A 19,083-nucleotide genomic window follows, 5' to 3' on the forward strand; every position below is an offset into this window, starting at 1 on the left:
AGAGATTGGTTAATGCCCCCAGGTTAAGAAATTTTAACCCCAATGTGCCTTCGATACTAATTACGGATGCTAGTGCAAAAGGTTTAGGGGCTGTGTTACTACAGGGGTGTTATAATGACGAACAAGTGATCTTGTTTTTGTCACAAGCATTAAAGGATGTTGATTTGAACTATTCAGTTATTGAGAGAGAGGCACTTGCTGTGCATTGGGCCGTGAGGAAGTTCAAGAATGTGTTGTGGGGAAGTATATTTGAGGTAAGGACCGATCATAAGCCACTTTGTGAAATTTATAAAAAAATAAGGGGTGGATCCGATATCTAGCAGAATCACAAAATGGGTGGTGTCACTCCAAGATTATGATTTTGAAATTTAGTATATTGCAGTAGCACAAAACAAGGTGGCTGACACGCTATCTAGACTAGTACATGCAGGCGAGTCAAGGTAGTGAAGTAGATTTGGATGCTGAAGTGGTTTGTGAGATTGAGGAAAATGGATCTGATGGAAGTGTTGTGACTAAGGAAAGATGGCAAAGAGAATGTGAGTGTGATGGCACGATGAGGGAGGTACTATCTTTAATAAAGAAAGGTTGGAAAAATAAGAATGAGGGGAGCCTAGAATCTCAAAGATATTGGCATTTCAGAGATGAGTTGTCTAGTAAAGATAGGTTCTTATTCAGAGGTACAAGAATGGTTCCCCCTTCCACGTTGAGGCAGGAACCTGTTTCTCTTGCCCACACGGGTCATCAAGGTATGTCTAAAACAAAATGAAGATTGCGTTTGACGTATTGTTTGTCGGGCATGGATTGTCAGGTGGAAAGGTTGGTCAGAAAGTGTATGCAGTATGTCATGAGTGAGAAAACTGTGAAGCCCAGAACTCAACCTATGGAGATAAAAGAACGCCCCACTCAGCCTCAGGAGGAGGTAGCATTGAATATTTTAGGTCCTGTCCGTGGAGAAGGCTGTGATATGTATCTGTTGGTGCTGGTTGATCTGTTTTCTAGGTGGCAGGAAATTAAGTTTACCAGGAACATTGAGACTAGACACATAATTGGGTATCTGAAGGAAGTTTTTGGGAGAGAGGGAATTCCCAAGAGTATTCTCACTGATAATGGTGTACAATTAGTTTCTAAGGAAATAGAGAAGTTTTTGACAGACTGTTTCACACAACATAAGAAATATGCTTTATATCATCCTTAAACCAACGGTTTGGTGGAAAGGTTTAATAGAGTGCTGAAGGAAACCATAGCTTTGGCCAAAGGTAGTGGTCTGAACTGGAAGAAAGAGGTAATTAAAAGAGTTGAAGCATACCGAGTTTCACCTCACTCCACTACTGGGAAAACACCTTTTGAATTACTTAAAACTAGGCACCTCAATACTTTGATGTCACCAAGGTGGGTGAATGATATGGAATCAAGGACAGGCGTGTTAGTATCAGATGACTGTTGGAGACAAAGTGAACAAGAGAAAATAGAAGCTTGCAAGAGATATTTTGATTGCAGGAGGTCTTCAAGGGCAACCAAAGTGGAAGTAGGAGATTGGGTACTAATCCATAAACCTGTGAGCAAAGGGAGAAGTACAGAAAAGGTAAAACCTGTAAAAGTGGTGAAACTGTTCAACAATGCAGTAAGAACGAAAGATTCCAAGATGAGGAATATAAACCGTGTGGTGGTACTCAAATGTAAAAACGCGTGGGAGTAATTGTACTGTAAGTACTGTAAACATTTTTCCCTAAGGTAATATATTGTTAGTGAAAATGTCTTCAATGTAGCAAACTGTTTAGTATTTTGTACCATGTTGTTGAGTTTTTTTGTTTTTTTTGTTTATCCTTTTACTCTTTATTGTATAAAGGGGAGGTGTGTAGTATGTATGTATATTGCAAGAAGAAAGAACTTAGAATGATAGGAGTAGAATACTAGAGCTGTATTTGAATGTTATGGGAGTAGGTGATTAGGTCAGAGGACTGGAGAGGAGCTGGCAGTTGGACGTGTTGGATGGGGTCTCTCAGTATTAGAATGAACTACAATTCTCTGGACCATGAACTTCATCTTCCCTGTCTTATTATGAAGACAATGCTTCACTGGCTACGAGGATGGCTCTTATGTTATATAGCTAAGAGGAAAGACCCTGGTTTGGTGGAGAACTACATCTTTGAAGTCTTGTTGGCTTCTCAATAGGTGGATTCATGTTATCACAGAATTCTGAAGAAAGACTCACAAGGAACAAGCACATTGCCAAATGCACACAAGGTCACTGGAGACATTTCCTTGTGCTTCATTGCGCAGCTGTAGCGTATAAAACACACTGGACATTTACCCAATGAGGTAGCACTTACTAACCAACCAGTAGAAAGTATTTCAGTTGTGTACACATTTTTTACAAAACTGTGGACTCTTGTTGGATAAAAGGGCAGGTGTAGTTCCTTTGTGGCCAAGTCACTCATGAAGCTACTGACACACCCACACAGATACTCACAGACCGACTCACAGATGCCCTCAGACACTCATGCCCCCACTTGCGGACTCACTCACAGACTCATGTACTCACTCACAGACACGCTCAGACACTCACACACCAGCTCATAGACCCACTTAAAGTCTCATGTACTCACTCACAGACCCACTTGTTCATGCACCCACTCACAGACCCACTCAGGCCTACACATTCACTGACAGACTCACTCAGGGACTCATGCACTCACTCACAGATGCACTCAGAGACTCTGTGCAGACATACTCAGACACTCATGCACCCACTCACGGACTCCCATATATACTCACACACCCACTCACAGACATACTCAGACACACACACCCACTCACAGACCCACTCAGATACTCTCACACCCACTCATAGACCTATTGAGACACCTATGCACTCACTCATATACTCAATGTCCAAGGTTAGTGGTTACAGTTAGGAAACTACAATTAAAAAAACATTAGAAATTCACTTAAAAAAACAAAGATTACAGGGATGTTATGGTTAAGAAACAACATTAAAAAACCTTAGAAATTCACGAAAAAAACAAAGGTTACAGGTATATTATAGTTAGGAAATAGAATTAAAAGGAGTTTAGAAATTCACTGTAAAAAACAAAGGTTATAGGGACGTTATAGTCAGGCTCACATTTCACTTGTACAAAACTAATGAAATTCAGCAGTTATATTTACCTGAGCTAACTATAACTTACGTCCCTGCAATGCACTGCTTACGACCTCACATATTACATCACTCACGACATGGTCAGTGACAACACTGATGACATCACCGATGACATCTCAAATTACATCATTGATAATATCATCCACAGAAGCACTCACACACCCACTCACACCCCTGTACAACCTCTCATACACCCACTCATACACCCCCACAACCACTCAGATACCCATTCTCAGACCCAAACAAGTACTCACTCATTCATAGAGCCACTCACACACCCACTCACTCACTCATACAGACACTCACATAACTACACACACCCATTTAGCTACTCATACAACTAGGTACTTACCCATACATTCACTCACTGAGCCATGCACTCACCCATACAGATACTTACACACCCACATACCTATATTGCCACCCACAAGTCCACTCACTCACCCATACAGCCTCTGAACACAGCCAGTCACTCACCCATACAAGCACTCACACACTCACACACCACACAACCACTTGCATACCCATTCACACATCCATATAAGCACTTAAACATTAGCTCATTCACCCATACATCCAGACACTTCTTCTACAATACAGCCATTCACACACCAACTTACTTAACTAAACAGCCACTCAAACAGCCACTCACTCATCCATACAGTCACTTACACAACCAATGCAGCCACTCACAAGCCACTCACTCTACCATACAGCTACTGACATGCCCACTCACTCACCAATATAGTCACTCACACAGCCACACACTCACCCACACAGCTACTCACACACCTACCTAAACACCCATACAGGCACTCAGACACCCACTCACACACAGATACACACAGTCACACAGCTGCTCATATAATATATATTGGAAATAGTTTCATTCATTAGTAGTACAGAAAGGATACTATTTTAACTTTTGTAGTACCTTGGTATATATGCCTAACACTCAAAAACTTTTAGAAAATACTCATACTCACTGGATGATGTCATCAGTGATGTCATTTGAAAAGTCATCGGTGATGTCACTTAACATGTCATGAGTGATTTAATATTTGAGGTCATAAACAATGCATTGGGAGGGCGTAAGTTATACACAAGTGGAGTTCCTTCTGCCTCTTTGGGTAAATGTCCAGTATGAATTCGACACTACAGCTGTTTAAAGGAGCACAAGGAATTGTCGCCAGTGATCTTGTGTGCTTTTTGGCATCATGATGGCTCCTGTTGCCTCTTTTTCTAGAATTCTGTGATAATATGATTCCTCCTATAGAGTGACCAACAAGACTACAAAGACATAAATCTTCACCAAACCAGGTACTGGCCATGTCTTCTGGGTTCACCCCAGGACACCCTGTGTGCGAGAGGACTGTGGTGCCAGCCAGCTCCCCACCTCCTGTGGGTACTGGCCTTGCTCTTGAATGCAGGAAGCTGCTAAACATGCAGCTCCTGGTATGCAAGAGCAATCATTTCATCTGTTTCCCTACCTGCATCTCTGCGGGCAGGGAAAGAGAGGAAACCTCCGCTTCTAGTGGGTGAGAACAGTTTGACAGCTCTTGCCCACTGGAATCGGAATGTTTGCGGGAGCTGTACCTCTATGACCACCCAACCTTGCGCCGCACATGTCCTTTGGCTGTGCACCATGGGGTTGTCCTCAGGGCCTGGCCTGTGGCCAGGCCCTGCAGCCAAACCCCCTAACCACCCAACCGAGAGAGAAAGAGAGACAGAGAGAGAGAAAGAGAGAGAGAGAGAGAGAGAGAGATTTAGGCTCTGAAGAATGATACACGTAGTGTTAGACTTGACATCCTTGGCGTGGTCTCCCCTGCCTTTTTTGCCTCTGCTTCACATGTTTTGACTGTCTGTTGGACTCTGTTTTTGCTGTTTTTGGTACTCCGGGCACTTTACCACTGCTAACCAGTGCTCACGTGCAGGCGCTCCTTGTGTAAACTGCATGTGTGATTGGTTTATCCATGATTGGCATATATGATTTACTAGTAAGTCCCTAGTAAAGTGCACTACAGGTGCCCATGATCTACAAATAAAATGATACTAGTGGGCCTGCAGCACTGGTTGTCTGACCCACCTGAGTAGCCTTGTAAACATGGTTCAGGCCTGCCACTGCAGTGTCTGTGTGTGCAGTTTTATACTGCCAATTTGACTTCACAAGTGTACCCATTTGCCATGGCCAAACCTTCCCTTTTTAAAGATGTAAGGCACCCCTAAGGTAGGCCCTAGATAGCCCCATGGGTAGGATGCGGTGTATGTTAAAGGTGAGAGATGTACTGGTGTGTTTTACATGTCCTAACAGTGAATTCTGCCAAATTTGTTTTTCACTGTTGCAAGGCCTATCTCTCTCTTAGGTTAACATAGGGCTGCCTTTAAATAACTTTCAAGTGCAGATTCCCTTTGGTAGCAGATAGAAATATGGAGTTTGAAGTCTTTGAAATCACAATTTAAAAATACACCTTTTGGTGAAGTTGGTTTTTGGAGTGTGAGTTTCAAACTTTCCCTTTTAGAAAGTGGGCATTTTCCTGCTTAAACCATTCTGTGACTCTGCATGTTTGTGGATTACCTGTCTGGGTCTGACTGACAGCTGGGCTGTTTGTGAATCCCCTCTAGACAGTGAGACAAAGGGAGCCTGCATATCCTGATGGGCCATCTGAGCTAGAGTGGAGGGAGAAGTGGTCACTTACACCTGAATGGGTTGTGCCTGCCCTCTCACAATGCAGTCTCCAACACCCTGGTTTCCTTCAAAGTTTGCCTACTTCAAAGGCAGAAAGGGGTATATGTAGTGGACCCCAAACCCCATACTTTTAGATTTCTTGAAGGATTCAAGAGGAACCTCTGCCAAGGAGAAGAGCTGAAGAGCTGAGGAGAAGTGCTGCCCCTGCCTGTTACTGTGCTTTGCTGAGCTATCCTGCAGTTGCTCTTCTTCCTGTGAAAGGGGATAAAGGCTGGACTTTGTTGCGCATTCCTGCTTGAGAAGTATCTCCAAGGGCTTGAACTGAGCTTGCCTCCTGTTTTGAAGTCTCAGGGCCATCAAAGATTTCCTCTGCCAGCACCCGGACTCTCTGCTGAGACTCCTGCCTTGCCAAGTTGTGTCCTATCTAGACCCTGGGCCCTTGAAAGGTGAAGTTGGCAGACAGGAGCTGAAAATCCGTGCATAGAATGCCTTGGGGGAAATGTTTGATGCACCATCTACAATGCGGCTGATAAACGACACACCACCAGCTTTGTGGCTGAAATCGAACCTCCACCTGTATCGCAGCTGGGAGATCGATGCATCGCAGCTGGGGAAACGAAGTGCAACACCCACTTGCAGCTGGTGATAACGAAAAAAACCCCACTCAGCATGGTTTTCTAACACTGTGCATCAGGATTTTCCACGTATCATCCCGGGGCATCAAAGTCAACCCAACTCTGCACAGATCTCAGGTGCCCCATCCAGAAATCGACACATCGCTCTCTTGCGAGGGAGAAGAAACAATGCATCGCCAACCCGACCGCAGAAGAAACCATGCTTGGCCCCCCTTGCGAGAAAGGAATCAACGCATTGGTGCCTTTTCCGATGCCCACTTGCCTGTGCGGCCTTATTTTTGACACTAACCCAGTACTTTGTGCAAAATCATAATTTCCATTGTTTTCTACGGAGTAAGAATTTTATTCTTTTGAAAATTCATATCTTGACTGTGTATGTTGGATTTTTGTCATTTTGGTCTTGTTTGATTTAGATAAATATTGCCTACTTTTCTAAACTGGTGTGGTGTCCATTTTGTAGTGCTTTCACTGTATTACTGTGTGTGTTGATACAAATACTTTAGACATTGCTTCTGAGTTAAGCCGGCCTGCTCGTGCCAAGCTACCAAGGGGTGAGTGGGGGTTAACCAGATGTGTTTCTCCTTTGCCCAGACTAGAGTGAGGGTCATTGCTTGGACAGGGAGTAACCTGAGTGCCAACCAAAGACAACATTTCTAACACATAGAATGAGATATTTTAGGACAAATAAAAAAGAAAAGTGTATTTGTCACTTAAAAGGAGTGAGTTCACCTTTCAATATGAACCTTTTACTTTTGTCTGTGAAGCTAAAAGATCAAAGACACACCTGTAGTAGAGCCCTCAACTTACAATGTGAGGGTCTGTGACTTTAACCATTACACCACAGGTGACTCCTTACCCTGCTGATTCCAGACACACCTATGGCATTCAACCCAGAAAAGTGAATGTTCCATCTCTAGGAAGGTTTAACAGTCAAAACACTAGTGAGTAAACAAACATCCTGCCATGAGATACTAGGATTTGAACCTTCAGCCTACTGAGTAACAGCACAAGACTTGACCATTAGCCCACAAGTGACTCTGTTCTGCTCTGCATGCAAATGTAACTATAACATCGGTCCTAAACATCTTGCTAGTTTGACTCTATGAAGTCATTGAATGGAGACACTATTACAATGACAATCTCTCTCTCTCTCTCTTCCATCCCATTATGGGATCAAAGAGAGACAGAGAGAGTGACAGGACCGTGGGGGGGAGCCCCAACGGTCCTAGTTGACATCCCGCCCAATGCTTGTGGGAGCAATGTTTTTATCTGTTTCCCTGCACACATATTTAAATGCAGGGAAACAGATGAAAACTTCACTTTCAGCAAGTGAGAGCTGTTTGACAGTTCTCACTTGCAGAAAGTGAAGTGTTTGCTTTGACTTTGCGGTAGCTGTCAAAGCTCCCGCCAAGTAAGAGTAAATAGCTATGTCCCGGGTGTGGGCACCCCAGGACATAACAGGAGCTGGCCATGGGCGTGGGGGTTCCCAGGGCCATCAGTGGCTCCTCGAGGGGGCCACGTAGCCACCCTCCAATGCAAATATCCCCAGGGAGACGGTGGTCCCTGGGTCCTAGGGGTCTTTTTCAAAATTAGTCTTGGGGAGGTGGCAGTCCACATGGTAGCGGGGGCTGTGTGGCCCCCATATCAATTTAGTTTGAAGCCCGGAGGATATGGCGGTCCCAGGGCTGCGGGGGAGCTGGGCGGCCACCTCATGCCTCATTTATGAACATTCACTGAAGACCACAGCACTCCAGCAAATATGTGTAAAACAGTAATTATTAGTTGTTCAGAAGTCAAACATTTAATAGATTAGCCTTTGACAAAATTCCAATGAAGATCCTCTTTAGTAATAACCTCATGGTTTATTTATATAAAGAAAGTCCTCCTTGTCTTTAGTTTGTTCCCATTTAGTCAATCCATATGGTAACAACACTTAGTCAATCTTTGCAATAACAGCCACACGTAGTCAATCTTTACAATAACAACCAAAACACGTGTTTCGTCACACAGTGACTTTTTCAAAGCTGTGAAAAGACAAATATGTGTACTTATTGGAAAGCACATTTAACCAATGCATAAGGACATGACAGAGCCAGAGGGAGCTCAATTTCCAAACGTGAAAACAAATTGTTTTTCTTAATGGTGCATGGGTGAGAAAGGGTACCCAATTGTAATTGTTCCAGAGGAGCCACTTACATCACCAAAGTCAGTCATATCAGTGCCAAAACATACTGCTTAGGTGAACATGCAGTCTGTGTGTGTGTGTGTATGTTAAAACCATAACCGAAAGATGTGGACAAGAGACCCTGTATCTGAAACAAGTAAAAAGGTAAGAAGATGGTCAAATACACTATTCAGACTTGTAAACCTACCAGAAATGTTAAAATGATGGGTCCTGTACATATTTCAGATCAGTCAAATGAGAAAGCTGAAATATAATGATATAACTGGAGATTAATGTATTGAGAAGGATAAAAGTACGAAGTGTACAATGCTCATCAATCATATAAAAATGTGAGCCAACGTATATGGGGTGATGTGAAAAAAATAACCTGCGTTAGAGATGTGTAGTAGGACAACTGTCACTGTCGTAGTTTGGACTCTTGCTCTGAGCAAGACTGCTGGTCTCAGGATGACAGTACTTTAGTTTGTAGGAGACTAAGGGGGTCATTCCGACCCTGGCGGTTGACTACCGCCAGGGCCGGGGACAGCGGATGCACCGCCAACAAGCTGGCGGTGCATCCATGGGCATTCTGACCGCGGCGGTACGGCCGCGGTCAGAAACGGGAAACCGGCGGTGTCCCGCTGGTTTCCCGCTGCCCTAGGGAATCCTCCATGGCGGCGCTGCAGGCAGCGCCGCCATGGGGATTCCGACCCCCTTACCGCCAGCCTGGTTCTGGCAGTTTTGACCGCCAGAACCTGGCTGGCGGTAACGGGTGTCGTGGGGCCCCTGGGGGCCCCTGCAGTGCCCATGCCAATGGCATGGGCACTGCAGGGGCCCCCTAACAGGGCCCCACCAAGATTTTCAGTGTCTGCCAAGCAGACACTGAAAATCGCGACAGGTGCAACTGCACCCGTCGCACCCCTTCCACTCCGCCGGCTCCATTCGGAGCCGGCATCCTCATGGAAGGGGGTTTCCCGCTGGGCTGGCGGGCGGCCTTCTGGCAGTCGCCCGCCAGCCCAGCGGGAAACTCAGAATTACCGCGGAGGTCTTTTGACCACGCAGCAGTATTCTGAAGGCGGGACTTTGGCGGGCGGCCTCCACCGCCCGCCAAAGTCAGAATGACCCCCTAAGTCTCTTCCTACAACTATTTGGAACTGTTGTCCAAACCTTACCGGCTTACTAGCAGTACCTCACCAAAAACACAATAGTAAAAGGTGATTTGTAGCAGTCGCTTACGCATGGACTCAAAATACAATATCTCAGGGTTGTCGTGGTTAAACGGAAATTACCCTTTTCTCACAGATTTATTATGTCTCATACAAACAAAGGCAATAACACAGATGCAGTAAAGTTATAATAGTTTTTATTCAACATAACTGCAATTTGTGATAAGTTGCATGAACTGCAATGATTAGGATAATGAATATACCAAGCAACATTATTGTAAAGAGGAGAGTCATTGTTATAAAGACCCCCACCATTATGCAATATATGAAAGAAATATATGTATATGTAAAAGATGGAATAAGCCCTAATACCCTAAGGAGAGTAGGTCTAACCTCCTATCTAAAAAGGAAGAGCTGGGTTCGTTAAACCTAATCTGCCAAAACCGTGTCCATGAGAGGAGCCCCCAACCCTCGTTACCTTGGAATGAGGTCTCTATCTCAGACTCCGCAGGGACACGAAGACTGGATCAGTGTCAAGATGACTGCAGCATCGGTATCAGCGATGGTGGCGATGCCCTCTGGTCGGAATCCCTCTGATTATCTGTCTAAAAGTGTGTTGTATTTATACAGATCTACAAGGTCCCCTGACATAAGTGTTATTCATAACAATAGATAACAGGCATGCTTGGGACGGCAATTAATATCAACAATCCCTCGAAAGTATAGAGAGGGAAAATCCCTAAGTGTGAATGCCTACTGTATGTTTGTCTTTCGTGCTTGATCTTGACGCCTTGGCGCAGTGACACTGATAATAGAACCCATAACAAGTGGCATAACTATAAACAAGGCCGCCATTTTAAAGGAAATAAATAATTAAATGGACTAAGCCAGAGCAAGCTAAGTAGGTTAAAAGTCACTGGGTGACGGGGGCACGAGTTTACAAGCCTACGGCTAAGCTAACTCCTGTTAACCCGTTAAAACAAACTAGGATTCACTACATCACAATGTGGTCCAAAGACCAACATTTCCATAGTGTCCCCAATCTGGGTGAATTTCAAGTATTCCAAGTTGTATAATGTTGTTAACAGTTTATAGGGCCATGATAAGTCCTATACCTACACAGAAACAAGTGAGATGTAAAAATAGAAGGATAGGAAGAGGGAAAGGTTGAAAGTTAACATAATAATGTATATTAATGTATTGTAGAAAAGTAGGTCAGTCCTAGGATTGGAATAATGTAAATCTTATTATGAAGACTATATTGTACATATTATAGATTTGTCTTGACTATTTTACACAGACCAGGGAACATGCAGCTCAGAAGAAGAAAAATGGGTCCCAGAAGCGTAACGTTCAGATGAACAACAAGTGGAGTGTCTAAACGTCCATCTATGTAACCCGGAAGTTAAACAGGACCATAAGAAGAACTTAGTTTAAACATATGAATGTGAGATGTGGTTATCAACTCAAAATGCAGCAATTGGCAGTTCTATATAAATAGTTATGTTGAAACATGAGTCACGATAATGTCATAATTTAAGCAAACTAGTGGCCAAACATTGTAAAAGAGCATTGTGCACATAAGTAGCAGGTGCCTGCCATTTATTACTGCAAACCAAAATCGCACATTGCCATTACGTAAAAATCAGTAGTGAAACACCATTAGAAAATATACAAATCTGGTACCATCCGTAAAAATCTGAATGTTCAGGTCAGGCCCCTCTGACATAAAACAAAAAAGTAATTTCATGACATACCTTGTTAAGTTAGCGAAGCGTCCGCCGTCAAACGTTAACTGGCAAGGAACCGAGTAACTGTGTAACAACAAATGTAAGTAGAGCCTAATTGAAATAGACATAGGACTAATGCTCATTGGAAGTCCTCCAAAGGTAGGGATAACGGCGGCCATCTTGGAGTGTAGGAATTGACATATATCTATTGTGTGTGTGTTTAGTGCCATCTGTAAAAAGTCCAAATGTCCGGGTCTGGCCCCTCTAACAGAAAACAAGAAGGTAATTTAGTAACATACCTCGTTAACTTAGCGAAGCGTCCGCCATCAAAGGTTTACTGGCAAGGAACCTAGGAACTGTGTAAGACAAACGTAAGTAAAGCCTAATTGAAATAGACATAGGACTAATGCTCATTGGAAGTCCTCCAAAGATATGGATAACAGTGGTCATCTTGGAGTGTAGGGATTGACATATATCTATTGTGTGTGTCCAGAATAGTATATATAAGATAAGTATTGAAAATAAAATTATAAGCAACCCGACATGAGTGCATGTTAAATGAGAATGATCTCACCAGTAAAATAGGGAGGGAGCATCTGAAAAAAAGACCCGCAGGATATGTGAAATAAGTGCCAGGAAAGTAGAGGAGAGAAAGGATAAATGTGGGATCCACCAAAAGTTGTAGGTATGATTGTAAGTATTAAATAATTACGTAAAAAAACAGTTTTATATATAACGCTACAAAAATGATAAATAATAAATAAATGAATTAGGCCCAATTTCATAGCAAATAAATTGAACAGTTCCACAACAGAAACATTGTTCCCATATCCACCTATTTCATTGCATAAACCATTAGCTTCCAATATGTTATATGGTACTAAAAATAAAATCAGTTGTGAAGTGTACTGATTATATCTGATCAAAGTAACATACGCAAGTTACATGTATCATATTAAAAAAAAATTTGTGAACACATCAAGTTATTCTAGGAATACTTATAATTCCCTATCAATATTCAGACAGTATTCAACATCTTGTAATTTAATAATCCACATACCTTCACATTTTCTACGTTTCCTGTTTCTGTTACCCCCCTAGGGTGATTGGTAATTTGAGTAATGAAATGGAATCTGATCTTTATACCTTCAGACTCTTTGTGTGAAGAGTTATAATGTGTTGCTAACAGATAATTTAAATTGTTATTCCTAATGGGTCTGATGCTCCATCCCTATTTCACTGGTGAGATCGTTCTCATTTAACATGCACTTGTGTCAGGTTGCTTATAATTTGTTTTTTTAATACTTATCTCATATGCACTGTTCTGGACACAGACAATAGACATATGTCAATTCCTACACTCCAAGATGCCCGTCATTATCCCTATCTTTGGAGGACTTCCAATGAGCATTAGTCCTATGTCTATTTCAATTAGGCTCTACTTATGTTTGTCTTACACAGTTCCTCGGTTCCTTGCCAGTAAACGTTTGACAGCGGACGCTTCACTAAGTTAATGAGGTATGTTACAAAATTACTTTCTTGTTTTATCTTAGAGGGGCCTGACCCGGACATTTGGACTTTTTACCGATGGAACTAGACACGCACAATAGATATATGTCAATTCTTACACTCCCCGATGGCCGCCGTTATCCCTATCTTTGGAGGACTTCCAATGAGCATTAGTCCTATGTCTATTTCAGTTAGACTCTACTTATGTTTGTCTTAAACAGTTCCTTAGTTCCTTGCCAATTAACTTTTGACTGCGGACGCTTCGCTAACTTAACCAGGTATGTCACGAAATTACTTTCTTGTTTTATTTCAGAGGGGCCTGACCTGGACATTTGGATTTTTTTACGGATGGTACCAGATTTGTACATTTTCTAATGGCATTTCGGGACTGATTTTTACGTAATGGCTATACGATTTTGGTTTACAGCAATTAATGGCAGGCACCTGCTACTTATATGCAAAATGCTCTTTTACAATGTTTGGACACTAGTTTGCTTAAATTATGACATTATCGTGACTCACGTTTCAACATAACTATTTATGTAGAACTGCCAATCACTGCATTTTGAGTTGATAACCACAACTCACATTCATTAGTTTAAACTAAGTTCTTCTTACGGTCCTGTTAAACTTCCGGGTTACATAGATGGACGTTTAGACACTCTACTTGTTGTTCATCGGAACCTTACGTTTATTGGACCCATTTTGCTTCTTCTAAACTGCATATTCCCTGGTCTGTGCAAAATAGTCGAGACAAACCTATAATATGTATAATACTATTCATAATAAAATTTACTTTACTCCAATCCTAGGACTGACCTACTTTTCTGCAATACATTGATATACATTCCTATGTTAGCTTTTAACCTTTCCCTCTTCCTTTCCTTCTATTTTTACATCTCACTTGTTTCTGTGTAGATATAGGACTTATGAGGGCCCTATAAACTGCTAACAACATTATACAACTTGGAATACTTGGAATTCTCCCAGATTAGGGACACTACGGAAATTTTGGTCTTTGGACCACATTGTGACAGTTGTCCTACTACACATCTCTAACGCAGGTAATTTTTCACCCCATATACCTTGGCTCACGTTTTTATATGAATGTTGAGCAATGTACACTACATACCTTTTATCCTTCTTAATAAATTATCTCTAGTGATATCATTATATTTCAGCCTGCTCATTTGACTGATCTGAAAAATGTACAGGACCCATCATTTTAACATTTCTGGTAGGTTTACAAGTCTGAATAGTGTCTTTGACCATCTTCTTACCTTTTTACTTGTTTCAGATACAGGGTCTCTTGTCCACATCTTTCAGTTGCGGTTTTAACATACACACACACACTGACTGCATGTTCACCTAAGCAGTATGTTTTGGCACTGATATGACTCACTTTGGTGATGTAAGTGGCTCCTCGGGAACAGTTACAATTGGACACCCTTTCTCACCCATGCACCATTAAGAAAAACAAGATTTTGTTCACGTTTGGTAATTGAGCTCCCTCTGGCTCTGTCATGTCCTCATGCATTTCTTGACTGTGCTTTCCAATAAGTACACATATTCGTCTCTTCGCAGCCTTGAAAATGTCACTGTCTGACGAAACACGTGTTGGCTGCTATTGCAAAGATTGACTATGTGTGCCTGTTATTGCAAAGATTGACTATGTGTTGTTACGATATGGTCTGACTAAATGGGAACAAACTAAAGTCAAGGGGGACTTTCTTTATGTAAATAAACCACAAGGTTGTTACTTAAATCGATCTTCGTTGGAATTTCTTCAAAGACGAATCCATTAAATGTTTGACTTCTGAACAACTAATAATTACTGTTTTACACATTTTTGCTCGAGTGCTGTGGTCCTCAGTAAATGTTCATATGCTATGTATTCTCTGTGATACATACTTTGTTTCCTTCAGTAGTAGGACATCGATGACCACATAGCACCATAACTTATTTTCTTAGCTTGATTATTGGACACTAATAGGAAGTGCTTCTAAGTTAATACTACTACTACCTTTGCTTTATTTATGTTCATTCACACCTCATTTATAGTTACCTGAGGGAGGTGGCAGTCCCCAGGGCTCTGGGGGAGGCCGTAGGGCCTCCCCCACATTAAAACATTATTTTGCCCCAGGGAAGCGGTGGTGCCCAGGATTTGGGGGGGCCACACGGCTTCCCCACATTTTACTTTGGGATTGCTCTGTGGAGGTGGCGGTCTTCGGGGCTTATAGAAGCTCCAGGAGGGGGGCCAGGTGCACCCCACTCCTTTCTAAAGCCCATAATGTCCACGGGACCTGGCCCACTGGGGCTTCATGATATATATATATATATATATATATATATATATATATATTTTTTTTTTTTTTACTCACATTAGAGTATATTGGGACAGTAAGGTTATTATGCATAAGGTTAACTGCAAGATATTGCACACATCATTTTAGAACAAATTGCCTGTTGGCGATTAAACATTTAAACTTGCTGTGTTCGTGGAGTGCTGTCTTTCTTCGCAAGTGTGGGAGAAAAGTGTTGATGTAATACGCGGTGGTGCGCGTATTGAGACTAGCACCGTTGACGGTTTGGTGCAGAAAGGAAACGCTGAGTTTGAGTGTTTGTTATATATATATACATATGCGCCTCAAAAAACTCCCTATGTTCTTCTTTCCTCTGTTTGTCCTTTCGGAGGCAGTGCTGTCGCGGGTGCAGGGAAACTCAACAAAAAGACTTTCAAAATAGGGCGCCATGTTGTAAAGTGGCACTACATGTACCCTGGGCCTCTAAATTAAAAATGCTGCTAGTGGGCCTGCAGCACCTATTGTGCCACCCACTTAAGTAGCCTTTTAAACCTGCCTTACGCTGTGTGTGCAGTTTTAAACTGCCATTTGACCTAGTAAATAAACCTTTTGCTAGGCCCAAATCTTCCTTTTTGCTACATAAAACTCACCTCGATGGTAAGCCCTAAATAGCCTTTAGGCCTTTGTGTATTCCTCCCACACAGTGAAACAAAGGGGGGACTAGATGTTGGCAGGATGGGCCATCTTGCCAATATGAGTGGGGTTTATCTGTTCCCTGCCCCACTTACATTTCAAAGGGTTGCCTCCAGCACACTCACAAAGGAATTTGACACCATTCATTTGCCATTCTAGACTACTTGGAGCCTTGGCAGGGGAAGGAAGGAAGTTTCCAGAAGCAGATATTGGGATTAGCCTAGAAGTTTCCCTCACTTCAAAGTGGGAATCAGGTATACATTTTGCATTCTCATACCAACTCTTCAGTACACTCCTAGACCTGTGTCGGACATCAGATGGACTGCTCCTCCTGCTTGAGGCCTAGCTTTTATCTCAGAGGACTTCTCTGGAGCTACTAATGGACTGCCCTGCTGCTTGAGGCATGCCTTATACCCTCAGGATTGTGGTTGTTGCTTGAGAAGGGTTCACAACGCCCTCAACCAGTAATCCAATTTCTTACACCGTGCATGGCATGTTATACTGCCACTTCTCTGGCCTGCCTTTCATGGCGTTTTGCCCCTGCCAGCCTTCCCCTTTTCTTCCATTGTCCACATCTGTCCCTTATCTCGTCCCTCCTGTCTTCCATGGTCTGTTGGCTTGCCCATGCTTTCTCCCTCCTGCCCTCAGTGCTCTGGTGGGTGCCACTGCCCCTCTTGCCTGCACTATATGGACATCTTGCTGCTCTTGCCTCCCTCTTCCCTGCCATTTATTGTGCTTGTGGATGCTCTCGCCGCCTCCTTCCTACTCTCCATGGTCCGCTGTGCTGCCAGTGCACCCTCCCACCTTTCTGATGTCGTCAGCTTGCTGCCCTTGCCCCCTCCCCATGCCTTCTGTTGTTTGTGTCCTCCTTCCCTCTTGCCTTCCATGGTCCGTTCTGCTGCCACTGCTCTAGCACCTGCCCTAGGTGATCTATTATGCTTTCACTACCCCTACTGCCTGCCCTGCATGGTCAGCATGCTTCCCCTGCCACCTCCTTCCTAGCCTCCATTTCTGTATCCCATCCTTCCAGCCATCTATGGTCCATTTTGCTGCCAGTGCTACTGCCACACCCTACTGCCCTTCATAGTCCGTGGTGCTGCCACAGCTTCTCTTGTCTCTCCGGCAAAGTTGGATTCCTGGCCCAGTTTCATCCTCTGCTCTCTGCGGTTATTGGTCTTACACTTCCCCTCCCCTTTCACTGTGCGGTCCATTGTGCTGCCACTGCCCCCTTCACCTATCTGGCTTGGTCAGCTTTCTGCCTCTGACCTTGTTCCCTCTACATAGCCCTCCCTTGTCTGAGTCCATGCCTCTCTCTTCCCATCCTGTAGTACTTTAATGAACACTAGCGCATACATGCCAACAAACACAATTTAGGTGGGAGACTCACAATTTCTTAAGCCTAAATTGATTTTATTTTGGGTGCCAGCCACCTAAAATCTCCTCCTGCTCAGTGTATTTCATTGAGAAAAATCAATTTTATTTTGCTTCAAAATCTCCCTGTTACCAAGCTCAAAATGTTGGCATGTATACTAGAGTGCTAGCATTCTATATTTATGACAAAAGTGTGTCACAATTGAAATCATGTCGATGGATTCAAAACTGTAAAATCTTAAGCCTCTAGAAACCTTTGAGCAATGTCCTCTACAAACAAATATATAACACTCCAAAAGATACCAATGTAACATCTTTATTCAGAACATTCAGCAACCACCAACATGTTTCAACTCCTTGAGAGCCTTGCTCATGGTCAGTGAGTCCTTCTACTATTGCCTTTAAACAGTGAAGTTCTGTCCTGCTTGTAATGAGGCATTCTGGAAACAGTAGTTAAAAAATATAACAAAACACAATAGAACAAAATATGACAATTAGCACAATTCACGATGGATGTGTTTTAAACAACATGTATGTAAAAATCACTGAAACAGCTGACAAAATTAGTCCACTCAATATTATACTTAGGGATAGACACAGATATTCCATGCACTATAGATGTATTGTACCTCAGTTATTCCACCCGATTTTATTGGAATAGAGGTTTAGTCAAGCCAGAATAATTTCTATGAAGGAACAGTTCTTCACATTGGACTTCTATCAAATGCTGGCTGAGTGCCAGTTGGCATATGATGTACTGTCATTATCTCAAAGGAAAGGAGAATACATAATTGATTCCACCTCATTGTAACTCGCTTCGAGGATGGTCTGCTCTGTCACCGGCACTGGCAGCAGAGTGCACTGCAGAGACTCTGTTCTGACCTATTGCTTTGCAAACAACTGTATAAGTAAATAAATGAATAAATGCCATGGCTGCATGTCTTTTAAAAGTATGTTAAATACTCTGCAGAGTGTTCTTGACCTGTGGACCTTGGGTAGCCTGATTGTGGTCAGCTGGCAGGCACCCACTTTATCATTCTGCACTATTGGTATTGCAGATGAAGGAATGCAGAGCAGACAAGTGATATACCTCAAGCACTTAGTTTTAGTGAGAGGCCTTGATTCTCTCAGTCATGGGTAGCCTTAAACTCCTCAATGACATTGGGGGACTCAGAGCACCGGCAGATAGTGATATTTGAAAGTGGTGGGGCGTAAACATTTTGGATGAGTGCCCTGTGGTGAGCAAGCGTAGCAAGCAATCCCGTTCATCATAAGGGAGGTTTGGGGGAAGGGGTTCTACCCCTTCGAAATTTTTGAAAAAGAATTTGTCAAATGGTGCATTTTCAAGCAAATTTGAAAAAGCAAGAGGATTTATAAAGCGATTTTGAAAGTGTAGAATTAAAATATTGTAACATATAAATTGCTCAATATCTCACTTAATTAAAATTGTTCAACAGTTAGTGTAGTAAGTTCAAATTGTATCTTAAATTGATATACACAGACAACAATGTATTCTGTCACAGTGTCATTGTGTGTTGCAGATCAAGCAAGCTAGTAGCTGCATTGCACATTTAGATGATACATACCTGCTAAATCCCTGGTGGGTTCACAAGAGCACAGTGTATCAAAGGCATGTAGGGCCTCCTGGGATTTCCTGTCTCAAAGA

Source organism: Pleurodeles waltl, chromosome 3_1 (genome assembly GCF_031143425.1).
Source record: "Pleurodeles waltl isolate 20211129_DDA chromosome 3_1, aPleWal1.hap1.20221129, whole genome shotgun sequence".
Classification (NCBI taxonomy): Eukaryota; Metazoa; Chordata; class Amphibia; order Caudata; family Salamandridae; genus Pleurodeles; species Pleurodeles waltl.